Source organism: Paralichthys olivaceus, chromosome 18 (assembly GCF_024713975.1).
Source record: "Paralichthys olivaceus isolate ysfri-2021 chromosome 18, ASM2471397v2, whole genome shotgun sequence".
Lineage (NCBI taxonomy): Eukaryota > Metazoa > Chordata > Actinopteri > Pleuronectiformes > Paralichthyidae > Paralichthys > Paralichthys olivaceus.
The window spans coordinates 6,073,592-6,096,612 of NC_091110.1; the positions used below are offsets into that span (position 1 = coordinate 6,073,592).

At 40.3% G+C, this 23,021-nt stretch overlaps 1 long non-coding RNA gene across 1 annotated transcript in view; it reads right to left on the reverse strand.

The window, feature by feature from the left end:
* Positions 1 to 1,215: 1,215 nt before the first annotated feature.
* LOC109626200 (uncharacterized) overlaps positions 1,216 to 23,021 on the reverse strand; it is a 37,024-nt gene continuing 15,218 nt past the window's right edge. The window contains exons 2-4 of the long non-coding RNA XR_002202510.2: positions 18,543 to 18,593; positions 4,832 to 5,010; positions 1,216 to 1,860 (exon numbers count right to left, since the gene is read on the reverse strand). This is a non-coding gene — a long non-coding RNA (uncharacterized lncRNA). The remainder of the gene's footprint in view (positions 1,861 to 4,831; positions 5,011 to 18,542; positions 18,594 to 23,021) is intronic.

The following is a 23,021-nucleotide window of genomic DNA, read 5'->3' on the forward strand; positions in this document are numbered from 1 at the left end:
GCTTTGTGAAGATTTAACTACAATTTTATATGAGACATTTTTTTAATTCGATTGAATAATAGAGTTTTACTTAGTATATTGAGTATATTAGACTATTATATTAGACTCACTTCAATCGTATGCTCATTTTGTTCTGATACATTTCTACACATATACACATGCAAATATAATGTTCTTATACTGCTGAACACTGACTCTACTTAACTGCCCACAGCATGGAAATAGCAGCTGTTTATTAATACGTGAGAACATATTTATTTAGCTCATAGCAGTAATTCTAATCATGTAAACGCCCACATTTCGGAAAAGCTCTCAACAACATTTGGGTACGAGAGGAACAACATTTGATTTGTGGCCCTTGCTTTTATTTTCCAGCGAACATTATTTTTATCCCAGCTTTCAAACCAAAGTGCAGTCCCAAAACAACAGTCCATCCCTCATCCTCTCCTGCATACCTCCTCCTCCTCCTTCTCACATCTACCCACTCGCTCCCTCATTCCTCTCCCACTGTATCTCCCACAGCCCCCACAGTCCCCTCCATAAATCCTGGGACAGCAGCGCTTTAATGGATAATTAATTGATGCCGCTGCAGCACTGTAATAAGACAATAAATTACGACACAGGCCGGTGTGCAGTGTCAGTGTGTGTTGCTAATGGCCCTTCAGAGCTGGGGCAGGAGGCTAATAAATTAGACAGGTATTAACTGTTGTCTGCTAAGTAGCCCTCCACCACTGACTGCAGCATGAGAGGAGATGAGATGGGAGACAGATGTGCAGGAGTGAGAAGAACACTATTAATTTAACACTGAAACTGAAATCATGTTTCATTTTTGCTAAGAAATAAATATGCAAGGTTAAAAAAAAATAGCAGGGGGTGTGAATTCTAACTGAACTTCGTAAATCATGGGTAACATCACTTCATTTCTTACAATGTGTGCAGCACTTCATGCATTATCATTAACAAAGCCCTGAAGTCATTGATTTCAATGGAAGGTAAATGACGGACTATCAGGTCACAAATACAGTGGATTTTTCCAAACTCTGGGTTGGAGCGTCACAACCACTAGAAATACTAAAAATATTTTGATTCACTTGGCTCAAACAAAGAGATTCTTGAGTAGTTTCTGTTAAAATAAAAGACAAATCTGGACTTGTACTTATGATGTTAATGATTATTTTAATGCAACACACTCGAAAAAAGAAATCTGCAACATTAATTCCATGTTTGGGGATTGTTCCAACAAAAACAGTCTGACAAAGGGATTGAGCTAACTATGCAGTTGTACAGTCTGAGTTACACAAAACACAAGATCAGGGTTTTCATCTGGATCAGCACCAAATTGCTCACGCTCATAAATATCAGACCCATGTTTTTATAAGGATTCATGAATTCTTCTTGGAAAAAAATCTTATATTAAAATAAGTGAAAAAATATCGTGGATCCTCCAACTGATCCAGATCATCACCAAAATGTAATGGGTTCTTTGCTGACTTACATCTTGCCTGTGGTTTTTGCATAATCCTGCTGACAAACAAATATAACATAACCTCCTTGGTGGAGGTAACAAATACTGAATTAGGGATAAAAATAATAATAATTCCAACTTCGACACAACATAATTCATGTGATAAACATGCTTTCATCATGGCGAGTGTTTTGGATTGTGTCGCTTTCCAAAGAGGAAAATCTCACCTCATAAACCAGGACACAAAGACAAACATCTCCCGCTTGGAAATGTGGAATTTCAGCAGATAGTCTCTAATCCCATTTTAATGGTTGTCTGATTAAGAGGTGAGAAGGATTAGGAGTGTGAGTGTATCCATGTGTGGTGTGTTGCAGGCATGCACGTCACATATGTGCCTGTCAAAGAAAATTGGAGAAAGTGAAAAATAGCAGAGATTAGAATTGAGCAGAAGAAGAAGAAAAATGGCTGCTCAATTATGTTGGCACAATTAAAAATGCTGCAAATCTCTCATCTCCTAATGTTAGAACTAACGAGCGCAGCTCAGTGGCAGTTATGTAGATAAAAACTCTTTCTGATTGATTCCAATGGGCCATTGAAATTTGCTTCACTCCACCTTATTGATCACAGGCAGCCGGTTGAAAACTGCTAATTAATAATGATAATAAAAGTGCCACAGCTCATTAAAATCAAGCACATCAGGCTGAACTCGGTCCCTGTTATCCTCCTCACTGCTCCACTTCAGCCTCCCTCCTTTAAACCCATTCCTCCTGTTCAGAATCTTTCTCTTGTTAAATTCTAACATCAGTTCAGTTTTCTACCCAAACTGTCAGATCTGCAATTGTATAGAATCTGACACTTGCTATTATACCTGCTATTGTCTTGAACAAATCACTGTGATGCTGGCAGTGTCCTCCCACACACACTCCTTCATCCATAATAATCACGCTATTTTTTGCCCACATTCAGCCACTGACTGGAATGTTCATCCCTTTATCTCATTACATGTTTGGGATTTTTCCTGATTGACGTTCCACTCACTCTGACTTAAATTTGTGGATTCATCTAAATCACAATTTTCTCACGAGCCTTTTAATGGTATCCAGCAATGCTGATTTTATTTTGTTTTCTTTGTTTGGTTTTGAGATACCTGACTCCATCCATCCATCCATCCATCCATCCATCCATCCTTTATCTGCAGTCTGGTCTCAGTGGCAGCTGGTTAAGCAATGCAGTCCACACATTAATCTCCCTAGCAACGTTTTCCACTTCCTCCTGGGGGACCCCAAGGCTCTCCCAGGCCAGATGAGATAAGTAGTATATTCTCTCCAGCATGTTCTGGGTCTACCCCCAAGGCCTCCTATGTGTCCAGAATACCTCTAGTGGAAGGTACCTAGGAGGCATCCTGATCAGATGCCTGAACCACCTCAACTGGCTCCTTATGATGCAAAGAAGCAGCAACTCAGCCCAACTCGGGTACCCAACCCATCCACCCCAATACACTGGAATGTGGGGTGGCTGTGGCTGAGGAGAAAGAGTGGCTTCGAGTTCGATGTTTTTCCTCATTACAGGCACATGAGCTACGATAAATTCAAGTAGATAGATCTGCCAATGTGACTGAACCTGACCCGAACCTGAATATCATTTATTTCGTATTCACACTCTACTCTGGTCTCCCATGTAAAAGTCCCTCCTGACCTCCACACCCTCAGTTTCCACCTCGCTTCACAAAGATGACATTACATCTTGCATTGACTTTGAGTGTTTGCACCGAGCGTAAACAACGAGGTGCACAGTCAACACTTAAATGACGGAGCGCGTAGGTGTCTGGGATGAGGTGATGGCAGCGGTCGCAGTGACTGTGGATGATGATGATATAGCTCTTTGACTGTGTCACAGGCAGCCCTGCTACAACCGAGCTCTGCAGGAAAGTGAAGCGCTTAATATATTATCAGTGGAGCCAACTGACACCACCAAAGACAGAGTGCTCAGTGCAGAGCTCTCGCAGCCCGGGACCCGAAACATTCCCCCATATTTTTCACTGGCTGTCAGGACGTCTAATAAAGCGGGGCAAAATGGAGGGACGGTGCAGGGGCTGAGGGTGGATGAAGTATCCAGCACTGATGTAATATGGCTTATAAATCTAATTTAATTACCCTGTGTGGGGACAGGCTGTAGAAGCCATGAGTGGATTTATTGTGTCTTAACTTGGCATCTTAACGACTTTGTGCTTTTAATATCATTACCCTGTAATTTATTCTTTTCCGTGCACTCTCTCTCACACACGCACACACACTGTACAACCACAGCGGCCCGACACCCACAGTGCAGTCATAATCTATTTAAGCAGAGAGCTTTACAGATCATCAGACTCCCGAGCTGTGACAGCTATTGATCCATAAACTCCCGCTTTGACTCATCCCATGCTTCTACTGTATGTCATCAAGGTGATATCGCTTATGCAGGCTTCATTTAGGACTTACAGTTACATTTCATCACTGATGAGTTCAATGAGCCCTACATGGATCCAGGGGGCAGGTTAAAATGCTTGTTAGTCTGACATCCAGTTACCGAACCAAACATCCATCTCCAAAAACCCTCTTGAATATGCTGCCCCCTGCCACTCTGAATAGTGTGCAGTAAGATCTGAGGTTATTTCTCAAACGCCTTGTCTGCCTGTCTGTGGAATTAATATCTCCAGAACCGTTCATTTGATCAGCTTCACTTGACTTCGTGTATTGTTAGGAGCCTGCAGGCCAAAACTGGCCCACCGGGGATAATTATTCTTTTTATTTAACTATATCAGACTGACACCGACATTCACAGAGTGCTGACGGCAACAACATTCATTGATTCACTTCCTGTTTGGCAATTTGTCGTCAAAGTAAAAGCACAACGCTCGTTTTGTTACTGCAATGATTTCATCATCAAACTGGCCACTAGTCAGCCTCAGGTAGTGTGCACCTCCGGATGGTCTTGTGGATCCATAAATAATGGCATTGGCTTCTTCTGCGCTTCCACATCAGGTACGATGTGGCAATTGTCATTTATTGATTATACTGATTATATTTATTATATAAATTCAAAACAACCCATTGTCCAAAGTGGATTTCTGCCCATGGGTAGCCTTTACCCTAAGTAACCCAGTATTGTGTTGGTGCTTCATTGACCTGAATAGAATCCATTTTGACCCTGTATTTCAGTGTGTAGCAATATTCACATGTTCCATGATTAATCATAATGGTATCCTTAAAAAAGGACACTGTACAATCTAAGGATGAGATAACATGTACTCATAGATAACAAAGATCACATCATCTATCTCTCCTGACACATAAATATACAGTAATTCACTCTTTTTCTACCTACCACTGCACCACTCTTTGTTTAGTCTCTCCCACCAACCATTCTCCATTATTGTTTCTTCCAACGCAGATCAACCAGCTGCTCGTATTTATCTCATTTCATCTGTCTCCTCCTTTCTGCCGCTGTTCTCTCATCCTTACTCCCTCACTGGCCGTCCCACGCCCTCCAGTTCAGCCTGTCGGCTTAAATAAAAAAGACAAAAGGTGGAAAAATAGACAGAAAAGAATTAGAAAGAGATAGGAAATGAGGGATGGGACAATGAAGGCAGCTCCACTATACTCCATTCTCTTCCCCTCTGCCTCCCACCATGTCAAGCAAATAGTTTCCAGAGGCCTCTGTTCCACATTAGCTTAGCTTGCTATTCAGCTGAGCCATCTACTTAATGCAATCCCCTAAATGCCTTCTGTATGGCCTCACTGACAGTGACATATTTGTTTTGCAGCTTTCTGCAATCTGATGTCTGCCACCGCACTAAAGGTTTGATTAATGCCTCTGCTTTTGACTCCAGTAATTGGCTGCGACTGCACTGGCAAAAACTCACCAAGTCTTTGCTGCCTGCCATTGGTTGGCAAAGTGTTGGGAAACTAATGAAGCTAAAGCTTAATTCAACTGCACTCACCACTGGCGGCATTTGACAACAAACAACCAATCACTCAAGGGCCATTTGTTGCACATTTAATTGATTGATTTGATTTGTCTAGATAAAGAGTTGTGTATGTAGATGGAGCTGGTTGGGTTTTTTGTTTGTTAAACTGCATTCAAAAAAAAAAAGGTAACAAAAGTGCAATGAATTAATCATTTCTTCATCTCTTTAATGCTAAAATTATTTGCAGTTATTTCACTGATAGCATAATTATCCCTTACCTGCTGTTATTTCTAAGTAATAAGAACATGTTTAAGTAATAACTTAACTTAACTCGGTGCAACAGAGGATTAATCAAATAAAAACAGCATGCATAGTAGAGCCCAACTGAAATACAAAAACCTATGCAGAAAATATATAGTAATAATGTAGTAATATATCGTATAATATATAGTTTCAGTTCATTTTCTAAAGTAAACTTCTATATATTTGGCTGTATTTGTGTTTTGTTATTTAGAATTGGGTCTTGGTATTTTATGGGTAAATTATAAAATTTGAAGACCCAATTACATTTCTTGTAAACTCAACCCTGAAAATACTTTGGTTAATTGGATCAGACACACAAGGGGAAGCAGAGGAGAGGTGGCAGTGGTTTGTAAACCTTCCTTCATCACAGGAGGGGGGTGTTGTGAATGTAAGTGGGCATGTCTTTTTGCAAGACCCTAATTACACAAACAATTCAAGACATAATTTTTCATCTGTCACTAATTCCTGTGATGTTATTTGTTTGAGTTTTGATGCCATTGGTCAACAGGAGCTTTACAGTGCGGCCTGTGTAATGATCTCCATGTGTGAGAGATTGACAGACAATACAAAAACTTGTTTTGTCTGTCATAAATAAGTGGTCCAGACTATAACAACACAAACCATGATTAGTGTCCACATCAAACACGCCCTGCAGTTTTCTTTGCACAGATTTCAAACCCTGAACCACCATGTTTGAATGTGGAGGCTGCAACTCACAATTATTTTCACTAGTGATTAATTAGCAGATCATTTTTGTTTGATAACACTAAATAGTATTTAAAAAAAGCTATAATTCCCCCCCACAATTATTCAGCCTGTAATCCTCATATTGGAGAAGCTAGAAACAGAGAATTGTTCAGATTATTACATTTTAACAGTTGCTGATTAATTTTGGATCAATTTGGTGGAACATTTCACTTGTGGAAAAATAAATACATCTGTAAATTAGGGCTAGCTCCACTAAATCCCTAAAGTTGAAGGAGAGAAGGAGGTTCAGAGGTCATATTGGAAAACTCGACACTAATGAGATTTGACCTCATGTTTGCCCACGGTTCCTGACCCGACCCCACTGGTTCACACGGGACACGAAGGAGAGGTCAAGTGAATTATTGAACCCTATTAAAGACAGACCAAGGAGAAGAGAGAAAAAAGGGGATGAAAGGGAAAAACAAATAGCTGAAGGTGATAGTAACCTGATATCTGGTTTGAAATTATTCCATTTGTCCTCATTTGAAAACTTTTGTATGCAGTGGATACAAAATGGTACATGTAAAAATACTCCTCATGTTCATATGTAGTTGAAAAGCAGATATAAATCACATCCTACTGGATTTATGAGCTTCTATCTTAAGATCCCTGGGTTCGAATGAGATTTATATGTTTTGTACTTTTATGTTGTTTGTTCTTAAGTCTCCTGGGACGCTGTTTTTTATTTTTAATTACAGGGAAATATATCTTTGTTTTACAGCTTTTCTAACTTCTCTCAACTCTGTTATTACCATCACTTTGCATATGAGACACACTTTCACAAACAAATACAGTACAATGTCCTCCACTGTTTGGAGCATTGCTAATGCGAGTCACATCCGATCTCCTCGCCGCTGTCTGTAGAGCTGTTGTGTTAAGGTTACATACAGTGTGACCTGGGTCGCACTAATGATTTATACCCTGCTTCCACCGTTAACACACTGAGTGAGAGCCTCCATACTGTGCACATACAGCCTCTATCGTATTTTACATCATTAAAACACCAGCTGTCTCAGCGCTGTCTGCATTCATTACACATAATGGCACTGCTCACATAAGCTTGTCAGGGTGTGTGTATGGTACATACTCAGAGACACACAAGTAAAACACATGTACGAGGTTTATAACGTAAAGTTCCGAATGACTCAGATGTGTATTTCTTTAGATTTGCACCAATCACAGGTCTCACACAAATATTATTTTCTGCAAAGTACTGAAGGAAAATTGAGTGTTCTAGTGTTTTACTTAAAGCTGCTAAAAACAATATTTGTATATGAACAATGGATTAGTGGACTATTTATAAAGAGGTTGCTTGTAGCAACAAACACAGAAAATGATCACCAGCTGTGCCTCAACTCTCCAGGATTATAATTATTTTTAATGCATTTCAGCTTGTTAGTGTATTGTTCTGATTTAACAAACCTACAAGTCTACTTTTATGGTTCACTTTCTACGCTCTCATCAAGTTTGCATTCTTTTTTTGTTTAGTGATTAATAGTTTTATTCCTCAGAAACTGTTGGAGACAGTACAAAGACAGTGAATATTTGACTTAGACTGACACTTATGTTGGTCTGTATCTCCTGGGTGTCTACAAATGCAACAGTTTGCCAATAAGTTCACTATATCAACCTAGAAGATGATATGTTAGTTACACATATCCCCCCCCCCCCCCCTCCCAATAAGCCCATAGTCTGCTTGAAAACAGCTGAATGTCCCCCCTGGTGGCTGACTGCAGTATAAATCATAAAACCTCCATGTTAGCATTTTGGACGTGGTTCAAATAAAAATCCAGAGATGGTTTCTGTAATTTTAGGAACATCTTTTCACACTGATTTAAGTTCACATTGTTATTGTGGTAGTGGGGCGTGGTTAGTGTCGGTGGCAGGAGGGAGAGAGTCTGATTGTGTACAGGTGTACTGCGTTTACAAATCACTCTCTCCCCCCTTTATCAGCAGTAACGTGTTGGGACATGAGAGTCACGACGAGTAGCTGGAGGCATACCGGACAAACTCAGCAGGAGAAACGTATATATATATATATATATATATATATATATATGTGTATGTGACGAAACAAATACAAGAGTTAACCGGGCACTGACCTGACTCATCTGTGGCGAGGAACCCGCGGTGGCACGAGCTTGTCACAGTTATATTCGAGGTGGTGTTTGAATAGTTTTAATGTACCAATATTACACAAAGGTTAATCATGGGAAAGAAATTGTTGATTTTATTTAAGTTTTTTTTTTTTGCTGAAAGGTTACGCTGATGATTATATATATTTTTTCAAGTATTAGAAATCACAAATTATACCCAGTGGATTATGGTCATGTATGTATATGTATGATTGAAAATAAACAATTAAAGTCATTTTAAACAATTGGAAAAATGCCACCTTAACTCAACTTATTAAATATCAAATATGAACTGAAACCTATGGAGATGAATGGAGTGGTAGAGAGAGTACTGAGAGTACCGATGTGTTTCAGATTATTTTGTTGACGCTTTTATTGCCAGACATAGCTCATGTACAGCTTTTTCAGTCTGGATACGTTTGCCCATGTTTCACAGGATTCAGTACTTCTCCAACCATTTTATTCTTGGCAGGATTAAAAAGTCTGGACCAGCACAAACTGTCTCTATTGATACTGCAGCAATTTAAAATGAATTAGACGCTCTCACAGGCGAGACAGGGCAGAAGAAACCGTTGAGTGAATCATATGCTCAGCCCTTTTAATTAATTGTTTCAGAAAGGCCCGACCTTGATAATCACTGAAATAACAATGAAAGAGAACATCCTCCAGTGAAAACATGAGGGTGGACGCCCCCCCGACCTGACCAGTCAGCGTGGTCAGCGTGTGGCACACTGTCAAAACACGCCACGCATGTCAGCGGAGGGGTCAGGGCTAGGCGAAGAGGAACTGGCACTCCTCACCCACTCTGGGCTGGGGAGGAAAGTGGGAGGTTTGTGACTGACAGAACCCACAGAGAGACAGTCGATCAGTCACAGAAAGGCCGGCCTTGGCCGCAGGGAGACAGACGGGAAGAGCAACACGGCCGTTCGCACTCACTGGTCTATGAGTGGAACATTTTAAAGGTTACAGAAATATTTGGTCTTTGTTTTGCCTTCACCGCACACTCATCCTTTCAAACTGTACTGTTAGAATGACCTTAGCAGTGAAGATAGAAGCAGTAAAAATCCTTTATTTAAATACTTAAGTACCATTAAAAGACCCTTAAAACCCTGCTCAAGCTAACGTAGACTAATTAACAGCTGATTGTATTTAAGTGTCAAAATTGAAACCTTTGCATGAAGGGTTAAAACAGTGGAACTGCAAAAACTTCCCTCTGTCCAAAGTGACGTCTTTATGCTAAACTAAGCTAACTGACTAATCTCTATTCATCTAAACCTCAGTGAGAAATATTATGCCGATAAATGTATGAATATTAACAAGTGAATAATTAGCAATAATTAGTTGATGCAAGTAATTATTTCCAGCTTGGCATGAATTTTCTCTTTTTAACATTGCACGATAAGGTGTCTGTGGACATTTTCCCAGAGAACATGGATCTCGATGAAGAAAATCTGGCATATTTAGGGGACTGATAGAAATGAGGGTGTGCGATTTGGTGCAGATCCATATAAAAAACAGATCTAATAGATTTAAATGTTGTTTCAAAAGGGGATTGTTAAGCCTTGGCCACTGAGTGCCATTCTACTTTAATCTTTAACAATATATTGTATTTTTTGATCAGTTGTTAATTTTATATGAAAAAAACCATTGCGGCCAAATAACTGTCCTGGCGTAAAACGTCAAATACCGCCCACTGAAATATTAAGTGGTAGTACAATAGAATTGTAATTAAGAAGAGTGCTGGTGTAAAAGAACATAATCGTTCCACCATTGTTTCAAAGAAAGAAAAAATACCTGCAGGTGATTAGAATGAAACAAGAAGACAGACCGTGTTGAAATAAGCTGTAGTAGATGTGTGTTTTCTGTTCACATGTGGATTTCTGCACGTGTGTGGCCATGGGTGTGTTTTTGTCTTTGTGACCGAGTGTGTGTGTATGTGTATGTGTGCGTGTGTGCGTGTGTGTGTGTGTGTGTGCTCGCTGCCAAGTGATTTATGGGGCCTGTCTTCCTCTGCCAGCAGTTTGTCTCTTCTAGCATGGAGGATGAATGGCCCACTGTCAGCCCTGCCTCAACCTCTCCTACTGGCTCTCTCTCTCAAATTACCTTTCTTCTTCTCTGTCCCCCACTTCTCTTTATCTTATCTCCCCACATGCTCTTCCTCTGCATGCACCTTGTCATCCTCACTTCCTTTTACCCGGGCCGATCCTCTCCCTCTGCTCACTTAGTTGATTTGATCCTTATTTCCCTTGTTCCGTGACCCCACCCCTCCGCTACCACACAGATCTCCTCATCTCCTCTGTGGCTCTGAGATGTGCTTTGACCAGATCCTGACCTCTAATCTGATTTCAGGTACACTTCATTTGAATGCCATCAATCCATTTCGGCGACTCTCTCATGCTGCATCTCCTTTCCTTGCCCCGTCTGATGTTTTCGGTGGATGGATGTGGAGTTTGCTTTAATCTGACAGAGCTGAAAACAAAATGTCACCTGTCTTTTTTTATTTATTTCTACGTTTTATGAATTAAACGTACAAGCTCAACAGCTAGACTATGTTTCCCAAGCAATAAAACCAATATAGCTACAGTTACTGTAACACCCGAATCCAAGCAATTCTGGTGACATTTATATGTGTTTTTAGATAAGTGTAATTCCAGCTTTGCTATCGAAGCATAGACTTTATATAAAGATAGACAATGTGTATGAACTTTCTCCTGTTGTACAAAAGTGAAGCTACAATATCCCAGATACAGGTGCTGCGATATGCGCTTTTGAAGTCATTTGGAGTCTGCACAGCCTGCACTACCCCCTGGGCCACAGCCACCCCAAATCAAGTAACAAATCGAAATCAAATTGATCAGAGACATGTACAAGTGTCACAAGAACTACCTGAAATGACAGCAACCATCTTTAAAATATATGCATTTGGCATGTTCAGTCCATGTCCCATCTACTACCATGGAGGAGGAAGGGTTTATGACCCATAGTGCAGTCAGCCACCGGGGGTGTTCAAGATGATTTGAATTCACTTTTGGAGAAATGTCATTCATCTTTATAAAGTCTACAAGTCAAACTTGGTGCACTATGCATTTGATAGAATAGAAGTCCTGTGTGAAAAGGCATGCCTCCATGATATTGAGATTTTTGGGGCTTAATGTGGGATCTTATGGGACTTTAAGAGCATAACAACCAATCCAAGCATTTCCACTGAGAGTGTATGTGTTCACATGTGGAACTGCAGTTCCAGCTTGACTCTGATGGGATTGGAGAGATTATAGACATTTTAAAGACGAAGACATTTTGGATTAAGAATCACTGGGCAAACTGCTGAAGCCGCTCATGTAATTTATGAAAAAACACTCCAAGATACCGTTGGAAGGAGGTTTGGATTGTACAGCAGGTGCAGAACATATCAGTAAAGATTGTGCTCCAAGGAATCTGTGAAAGGTTTATAGGCATAGGCAAACACACACACACACACACACACACACAGTTGGTTTTATTATGTTATGGTTGTTGTGGTTTTATAAATAAACAGTCTGATGGAGTGATTTATGTTCAGTTAGCTGCACGGTCTCGGTACTAAAAAATAAGAGGCTGCAGATCGAGTTTCCGCCAATTCAGCTGAGCGAGCAGTTTTGTCAATTACTTACTTCATTTGTCCAAGAACTGGTTTTGATTAGCCCTGGTTTTACTCCCTTTTCCCCTAAAATAGAGTCTGTTAGGGAGCAAAGCTGGGCTCACATCTTAATCAGCATAATTACATTTCAGGGGAAACGAGGAACAAAGGTAAAACAATATTTACTGAAAAAGGAATGGCTTAATGATGTGATGATTAAGTTTGGGTGAGTAAACAGAGTAGCCTGAGAACTGGCAGAGGGTTGGAGAATGTTCAGCTGTTATGGAAACATTTAAAAAAGAAATGCACTAAACAACACAAAAAACAGGGTGAAGCAATTGATGGAATCTTTTGCCTGTGACCTCAAAAGTGTACAATCTCTTTTGAAATTGACATTTTTAAATAGTCAAATCACTAAAAATGTAATGCCAAATAGGTATGTCTACATATACAAGTCAGTTATTAGCTGTTTGTCAATTCAGGGCCACATCCTTCGACGCGATATATGCAGTCCACAAAGGAACAGACAGGTGGGTCTGGTCTGGATTTCTTATTTTTATTGCCACGTTTTGCCAATACTTTCAGCGGCTGCACTTACTGCAGCTCAGCCATCCAGATAGCTAGATCGTTAGCTTGTCACTGGTGTGCAAAGAAAGGTAGGCTCCACACAGATCCACATGTTGGATGCTTTGTTCCCTGGGAATGGAGGGACACATTTGTTGCATTTGAAGGAGCCTTAGAAATTGGACAGCCTAGTTGTGCAGCTTTGACACAATCAGTCGTCAAATGCAGCATCTGAAGGACACAGCCCTGAATTTAGATACAGCTAATATGTTTAGGATTCTAAATACAATGTTTAATTATAACATTAAATACATTTAAATTGAAAAAAGTATATCATAAGAGTCTCAAATGTTAAAGAAGTTTCCTCTGGGCCACCAAAAGCTAGAATATTTTATATCAAAAAGAAAAGATAAATATATATCTCTGTTACCAAAATTCTAGGCTTCAATTCCTGTAAAAACTTCACATATCCTGGAAGGTAATATGTGAAAATATCAGTACAGCAATAGGTCAATTGGTGTCAGCAAGTCCACTTTTATGTCTGCCTGTCCCAGATACTATTAAACAATATGATGACGTTGTCCAGTCACTGTTAATGACAGACACAAAAGCCATTGTGGTGAAGTGGGTCGTGAGATGACCTTCTTTCTATTTCCATGTGGAAATCTCTGAAGGTTGACCATCTCAGCAGCATTCAATCAATCCGGCCTTTATGGCAGAGTGGCGAGACAGAGGCCACTTTGAGTAAAAGGCGTGTGACAGCCCACTTGGAATTTGCCAAATAGCGTTTAAAGGACTCTGAGAGCATGAAGAAAAAGATTCTCCAGTGAGTTAGAAAAACTAAACTGAGCAGAAAGTTAAAATAAATAATATTCAGCACATGTCTAATACCATCCCTACTATAAAGCACGGTGGTGGAAGAATTATGCTATGGGGGTTCTTCAAATGGTAAAAATGGTAGGTTCAGGGGAACGTATGAAGATGTCGACAAATATTGAGAGGTTCTTGAAAAAACTTGCTCAAGAATGAATGCAACCTGAGACTGGAGCAATTTCCTCCTCTCAGCACGACACTGACCCAACGCATTCGGCCAAGACAATGTTGGATTGGCCCAGCCAAAGCCCAGACTTCAAACCCTATAGATCATCTGAGGAGGGATCTGAAGATTGCAAATCATAGATGCATCCAAACCAATCAGACAAGGTTTGAGAAAAATTTCCTGAGCAAACTCTCGACTACAACTGCTGCCAAAGGGGCTTCTACCAAGAGCTGAACCGTGGACGTGTTCAGAGTGAAGATTAATGGAAAAATGTAAATTGTATCCATTTAAAATTAATTCTACAACAGAATGAAGTGTGGTAGTGGTGGAGAGGTCTAGATGATTCCAATGGCAATGCAAGAGTTGTTTCTCACTTCAAGGTAAACAGATGGTGTTTTTTGGCGTTTGTTGAAACATCTGATGCTGTCCTGTTTCTTCGGGGGACAGTTCTGACACGACGGCAGGCACTCTCAAAAAATCTTATTTTTAAATCATAGATATTCACACAGAATACCTGAGGTAGGTTTCTACAACAACTATAAGAGAGCACCTTTAACTGCATCAGCACAGACTGTACATCGATTCTACCACTAGCAGCTGTGATATGCCAAAAGGCTGAAGAATAATGTCTCCCAATGTCATTAATTGCACTGTCATTATCATAATTTAACATCCTGCTCACCCCTCTCCATCTTTATCACTGCCTGTGCTGTTCGGTCATTAATCAGACTGAGAGAAGAGGGAGGGAGGAAGGCGGGTGGGCAGACAAATGAAATTAAAAAATGACCTCTCTATCAATCCCATCTCCGACACATTAGAAAGGAAACACTTTTTCTTCTCTCCCTCCCTTTAGCGCTCTGCCTTCCCTTGCTAATGGTGGATATACAGTGACATGGTAATGATCTGGCCACGGCTGCAGAGCACAGGCTGTATTGATCAGAGGTTGATTTATTGCAGGTTACGGCTGATTATTGGGTCATTAATCAGTCTAGGATTACCCTATCAATAAAAGTGCTTACGTTTGTTTGTAAAGTGCTTGCCGGGGCGCAGCGGAGGGCGGTGAGTGTCCAAGCTTCAGCGACAAACAGCTATTATTTCAACTCAAAGATTCGCTATTTAAAGAGGGACATTCTTTACCATATTCTCTGACTGTTTATAGTGGCAACAGAGAGCTCTGCTGTGAAACTAAAGAGGTGAGTCAGTCTACCGATTAATCTTTCTGCCATAAGAGTGGTAAACAACACGACTACAGTATGATTCAGTTGAATGGAGTGCTACATTGCTGTGTCAGGATTATTCATAGCATACTGTAGGTCTTCGTAAACAATGTTTTTTAGTTTATAACATTTTATTGTGCATAGGATGAATCGATTATTCTTGAAAATGATCAGCTGACTTTAGGTTAGGCCCAAAAAATCCTCCATAAAACTCTTTGGACACATGTGAGCAGCTGTTTAACACAACACTGACATCACATTTAAAGTTGCCTATTTTTAAACCCAGCTCATTTTTGGTCTGCACCACCTCCCAAGAGAAATATCTGCCTTTTTGTTGCTTCTGTGTCTTGTCTTGTTGTTTGGCGCTGAGAAGGTAGTGAATGACAGCAGAGAGGAGTCACAAATAAAACTAAAGTTGAGGTCAGACAGAGGAACAGTGAGCTAAAGCTAACAATAAAGCTCTAACTAAACCTGTAGAACTTTATGTTTGGTGCTGTAGGGTTGTGAGGTCACATCCTGTGTTGGCCTATTGCTGTTATTTTTTTATGAGTGAGACAATGTTTCCAAAGCAGCCATACTACTTTGCATTTGAAGATGAAATAACTCAAATATAGCGTCAGGCTTTGGATATGGTTCATGGCCTAAATTCAGCAGTGCCTGTCGGGTTCAGTTTGTCTGTGTGGATTTTTAGGCTGGAAAACAGAATGGATGGTTTTTAGCCCATAGAAAACTTTTCCTCTTGCTAGTTTTGTCCCACATTCTGTCATATAGAACAACCATCACACAAAAAGCCTCTGCATGAAGGGTTAATGAGACATAATTCACTCTAATAGTTAATAGATCAATTGAAAGCAATGAATAAAACATTTGCTGGAGTTTATTCTTTCCCTTTAGTAGTAAAGCTGTTATAGATGTTGGTAATCGATGGTACAAGGTTGTTTTTTTCCATAATTTGATGGAAAAAAGTCTTTATATTTATGACTTAATGACTAGTATTAGTTTGTATATGATTTATTAACTATGAGCTATGAAAAAAAAACACAAGGGCAAGCAGGGTCTTACTTGAGAATGGTATTGATGAATTCTGGCCCTGAGGGTCAGGAGGTAACCTGAAGGTCGGTGGTTTAATCCCATGTTCCTATAGTCCGCACACTTAAGTGTCCTTGGGCGACACATGCACGGCTTTTCCATCAGAGTATGTGACTGAATGTGACTGTGTGAAAGAAAACCACAGCACATTGTATCAATGTATGAATTTATGTGTGAATGTAACTTGTTGTGGTCAATACGAAGAGAAAAGCTCTATATAAATATAGACCATTTACACAATGTTACAACATTTTAAATATATACAAAAATACATTTAAACACAGTCGATTATGTATGGCTATTTAACCTCAGATGAAGTGTCATTCGAAAGGAGCAGCAAAGGGTAAAACAAAAACTGATAATATACGGAAAGGGTGCACCTCACTATCAGCAAACGCGCGCACGCACACGCACACACACACACACACACACACACACACAACAGTGCGATAAATGTAATTCACAACCTTAATCTCCTTCCTTAAATTAGCAGCCGGATAAAAAGATACTGCCACTGTCAGCCTGCCAACAGCTTTACAGCGTGCCATAAAGCTCGAGGGTGGAGGATTTTGCGGCGTTGCTTAACCCCCCGAACTCACAACCACTACCTGGAACACAACTTTTACAACAACTAGCAAATTGAGAATAGTGATTTTCCAATAAAAGCCCTGAAGAACAGGGGGAGCCTGGATCCAGAGAGTTTAATGAGAAGGTTTGATGGCTACCCCTGTCAAACAGACCGACTTCCCTGCCAAACGCTGTTCTCTCTTTTTATTTGTGAATGTGTTCAAGTAACTGATTAAACATCCCAGAACCTCTTGGGCGCGCCGCCAGCAGTCCCCTTGCTGCCTCCAAGTGCCACGGTCGTAAAACCTGACTTGACAGTGGTCTCGTAAAGCAGACATAATGCTGTCATAAACATGTCACGACACCTGTCATAAACATTAATGACTGTTTATGAATGAGGATGATGAATCGGAGCTCTCTGGCTGTTTGCTGGAAGCGGCTGGAGGAACACAAAGCTGTGTTATGATCCCGACTTTGGCAGGAAACTCAAAACAACTCTGCGCTTTTGCTGCAGGATGCAGTCCGACGAAAAGTCAAAGCAAAGTCATCCAGTGCAGAACCGAGAAATGTTTTCTGTTTTATATTTCAATCTGTTCTTAATAATAGCAAATCTCACTCTCGCTCAATATTTTAAAAAACTAAATGAGAACGCCAGACATTTCGTCATCATGTGTATGAAACCACAACCTTCACTCTCAAGCATTAATCAGTCTTAACTAAAAATAAAGTGACATTTATTGTGATAATTATCAATATTGACAAATCTTGGTCTAACTTTTTGGCAAAATCAGCCCTATTCATGAAAAATTAACAAAAATTAGGCCCAAAAATTGCTTCATGAAACTGAATATTTACACATGGGGGCAGCTGTGAACACAACACTGACATATCATCACATTTTAGGTTGACATGTCGGACTTATAAGTTGCCTTTTTTCACATCTAAATCTGTTTTTGGTCTCTACCACCTGCTGGAAAGTCAAAAACATTTGCTGCACTATACAGTCTGATGAAAAGTCAAAGCAAAGTCATCAAGTGCAGAACTAAGCCGTTCTTTTCTGTATTATATTTCAATCTGTGTTTAATAATCATAAATCTCCCTCTCAATAAATAAATTAAAAAAATGAAATGAGAGCAATCATCATTTCTTTTTTGCAACTCTTTTGCTGGGTCAAACAATTTTGCATAACAAAGTGGCAGACAGCATGTGTGCCGCTGATGGAAGCATGTAACTGCAATATCACAGGCTCGGTACCCAGCATGCCGCAGAGGAACAGATAGCTGTAATCCCATTTTCCCAGCAGGCGGTCCAGCATGCCTTTCTGCGGTACTTAGAGATAAACATCGCCCGTGCACTCTGCATGACCCGGCACACACCTGCCGAGACAGGCTCTATCATACACACATGCAGGTGCAAAGACAGCAACGACTGCTTTATGCGCTTTGTCAAAATATGAATTATGGCACATGGCGTGACAGTTTGCATTTAAGTGATGTCAGCAGATCCAATAAGACTATGTGGAACAGATGTATGCGAGCTCTATATACTTTGTGTGCTGCGCTGTCATACTTCCCTGAGGGGACAGCCTAAGACAAATGTGTTGGTAATTTACAAGTGTGCTTAAATACCCATTATTCTTTCCTCTGTGAGCTCTCTCAGGAGCTGCTGCGCTCATTTATCATCAGCTACACAGAGGCAGACACACACATAAATGCAAGAAGAAAAACGAGGCGCGGTGCCAGAGTTGTCGCTGTGCGGATTGCGTCAGCGCGGAAGCTTTAAAGGGTCATTTTAATTTATTATGATGTTAGTCTTGTTTTGGTAGCTAGGTAATGATAACCCTGTACTCACCAAACAGAGATCTGGAAACACGGGGACTTTGCTACAGCGGTTTGATGGCGCCTGAAACACAAGACGAGAAAGAAGCCACAACAAAGCAGCTATTAAACAAAACATTTCAGTTTTTTAATTAGACAAAAACATGATGAACTGCAAGAATCATTTTTAAATGAGCTTATAAATATAAGAATAAATGAGCAAAACAGAGAAACTCTCACATGTTGAAAAACTTTGATTGAGATTCCCTGCAGCTGTTCATCTGTGACTCTCACAGCATGTGTGTTTCAATAGTGAATACCACCCTCAGCAGCACTTACCACCAACATCAATATAACATAAGCACACGTCAATATTGGCTACAACAGGTATTGTACCTGAAATGCTGGTAAACTATACACACAACCAAAACAAGTACAATAGGTACAACAATCTAAAGAACCTTAATGCTTTGTGTCATTGATTCCACAAGGTGAAGGAAACATGGTCAGTAAAAGTACTCAGGCCCATGATATGCGAAGAAAACTCTCAAGAGGATTTTAAATCTTTGTTATCTGTAGTTTTTCATGATTCGTGTAATTGTTCTAATTAAGTTTTTGTGGTGTTGCTTTGTTGTGTTGTATTTATTTGCTGATTGTGATCATCTCCTGTTCTCAAGTCTCTCTTGAAAAAGACATCAAAAGTCTCAATGAGCCTCCCTGGTTGAGTAGAGATTAAATTAAAGGAGTCTGGACTGTTTGCACCAGGCAGGTTGGCTCCATGGATTTCTCCTGTTGACGTCAAATTCTGACTCTAACATCTGCAGCTTTAGCAGAAATCCAGATTCATCAAACCAGGCTATGTTGCTCAGTCTTCAGCTGTCCAGTGTTGGTGTCTCTGTGTCCACTGCAGCCTCAGGTTTCTGTTCTTGACTGACAGCAGTGGAACCTGATGTGTCCTTGACATGTTGTCCATCCTGAGATTAGATTGGTTATCTGAAGTCACCATAGCCTTTTTTATGTCAGCTCCAACCAGACTGACCTTGTTCTCCCCTAACCTCTCTCATCAATAAGGTGTCTGCAGAAATGCTGCTCATTTAATAGATTTATTTTTCCTCATCATTCAGAGTAAACTTTGGGCACTGTTGTGCATGGAAATTCCAGAATAATCAGTTTCTGAAATGCTCAAACCAGATCGGCAAGTCCCAACAATCAATTGACTGTCAATCACTGAGATGACATCAGATCTCCCCATCCCTGATTTATGATGTGAAGATGAACTGAAGCTCCTGACCTGTAGTTATATGATTTTATACATTGCACTGCTAACACATGGTTGGCTGATTCGATAATTGAATTAACAAGCATACAGGTGTTTCTATTAAAGTGCTCCTGCTTCCTCCATGTTAGTGGATTGCATGTGGACCAAACTAAAGTGTCAAAGTACATGTCAAATTTTTTTTTCAAAGAGGTTTTCTGTCATTTTAGATATTTGTTCAAATGTTCATTTTTACAGTTTGGTTTTAGTGATCGGATGCTATAAAAATGGACTTAAACATCTTGTGATTGGTCAATGCATGTATCTGCTAAACCTTGATACCGCAGCTCTACCCCTGATCACCACTGCACAGACTCTGGCTCAAAATGATGTTACAAGAGCAAGATGGTGGCACTCATATCCAGAATGTTTTGGCTTCATTTATGTAAACTGCAATGAAGAGACACGTCCTCCATCTTTATGCTCTGAGTGGACAATCATCGTCCAGGGGAGGGGTTAAGCAAACAATTGGTGTCCTTTAAAAGAGACAGTAGGCCTTTATACTATTTCATACTCTAGTATATATTGTTTTGTTTGCTATACTCTATATACCATACCAACTATATCATCATCACGATATTAGAACAATTCAGTTTTAAGTATTTTCCATTCCACACTATGGTATACTGTGTGACAATACACTATATTATCCTACGGGTCACATAAAATGTATCTGCAATTTTGTCTATAAATGTTTACTTGGAACCCCTAGTGTTGCTCATTTTTGGAATGTAGATGAACTTGAAGTTTGAACTTTTAATTCTGAGAAGTGTTCAAAGCAATGGAATACATCTGATGTAACTGAACCATCAAAAATCAAACCCTATAATTTGAAATAAATCAATACTGAATTGAATCCGGAGATCATTCCACTCACTTCAATCGTAAAAACTTAAATTATACTCTCTCTGCTCTTCAGCCAAACACCCTCCATTGCATCCAGTGCTGTTTTCACAGTGGTGTAAGCAAAATGAAACGTACTGCGTGATAGCGTGACAATGTAGCAACACAAAACAGTTGCTGGCACATCAATCAGCGCAGCGCGGAGGGATGCTGCTGTTTATAGCAAGGTTACAGTAAATCACACGGTGACGGTTTAATCCCGCGGAGAGTTTTACAGGAAGAGAGGGAATTCAATTTCCTAGCGAGCTTGAGCAAAGGTATGCTAATACAATACAGGCAAGGATACATGCGGGGGTGGCAGGCGGGTGGGAGGGTTGTTTTCTCTGGGGTCTCACACCTTTCTTGCTGTTCAGAGAGATTACATTTCAAAAATGCCACAGACACGGGATAATCAATCACGTGAGCTCAAAACACGCACACACACACCACAAGGGTTGTCTGCTGGCTGTGTCAGTCTGCAGGAGTCATAAATCAACGCTGCGTCGTCAGAGGGTTTAACATGAGCCGCGGCGAGAAATAAAGCCGTGGTACAGTCCAGGAGTGCTGCTCTGCTGCACGCTCTCTTTGGCTCTGTATGTTTGCCAGGCCAAGTGACAGAGGACAGATAATGTGAGGTGATCTACTGCGTGTGTGTCCTTGTAGCTGGCCACAGTGGCAGACAGCAACCTCATTAATGGAATACAGTGGAGTTGGCTCACAGGTGACCTCATTATTCTCCTGCCCAATCTCACAGATAACAAAATGTTGCCTGCGTTTGCCCTCTATAAGTGTGTGTGTCTGTGTTTGTATGTGTGTGTCTCCTGTTTTTGCAGCCATGAATCAGAGCTACCGACCAACGTCACACTGTTTTAATAGAGGCCCTCTCCTGTTTAGCTCAGTAATTATAATGCTCGAGCTCGTATTGCTCCAGTAAATCTCTTATAAAAATTCCAGCGAACGAGCGTCACAGCTCCAGGAAAACAGAGGTAAACAAGAAGATACACAGGGGGAAGATGCTGTGAGAGAACATGAGGATTATCACCTCTGTTTCTCTTGTTTTGAATTTTCCAGCCAGTACTTTCTGTGCAGTGGATTTTTTTTCTCCATAAAAACAAACGTGGCCTCGTACTTATGCAGATTGTTGTGGTTTTGTGAGCCTGGCTTTAAAGGTATTCTGTTCTCATCGAATCAAGCTGACTGCAGATAAATCGCTATTGGCGTTTACTATGCTCGATAAGTCACCAAAACAAGAAAGTAATGGAGAGCTGGAGAACTGTTGGCAACACACCAATCCCTGTGAGGTTGTGTCTTCATAGTTTCACATCTTTTTTATAACTTAAATAAACCTTTGTGTAAACCTGACCTGGTTTTATTTGTAAAAAACTATTCTAGTGAATAAACAAAACATCTCCCAGTCGTCTACTTCAATGTCAGTGTAGCATGAACAGCAGCTTTTAAGTTAATCTGTTGCTATATTAGAAAGCCACAAAGCTAACTAATGCCATACCTTCGCTGTGGAAAATAGTTAATGAGCTGTTGACATACAGCATTGCGTCATACTCTTTCTGCCTCGATGACACACTGCTCATAAAAACAATATCTGCGACTCACATGTCAGTTACAGTCACATGATTGTGAGATAAATAGGAAGCTTGTCTCTGCAGTTTCAAGCATTTTCAGATTTTGAACAAAGCCCCCTGAGCTAATGTCCAGAGGTCACATTTTAAAACAGCCGAACAAAACTGTTCATATAAGATTATTCGATGAGCAGAAAAATCTCAGAGCCCATAGGCTACCATTGTAGACAGCTGATATCTGGGCCAGATTACAGTACAACTAGTTCTCCGTTTTATTTCCAGATAACATTTTAGCTTAGTATTGTTCAAGCTCTCGTTTTCATAGGGACAATATTATTCAGCAATTCCTACAGAAGTTTTAGTTGTTGCTCCTCTAGAAGGTCTGTTGATAACCAACACTGCTAAGAACATTGGGCCACAAGCAAGAACAGGTTTCAAAAGTCTGGAAATGTTTTTTTGGGGGGGAAAATACAATTTTAGCTGTAATTTCTCAAAAATGTCATCACTTTGCTGTTTTGGCAAGCAAAAATATCAGACACACATATCTTAAAGCTTTGCCAAAGAACGAAGAGGACAATAATGTCTGATTACCACCAGATGGAAGTGAAAATTGTCACTTGGGTGAACTGTTCCTTTAAGAACATACAGTGACACAGCCAAATGTTCTTAATGCGAGACACTGGAGAGCAGAGCTCTGTGGGTAAGTACATGTTTGTGCTAGGTTGTGATGTGGACAGCT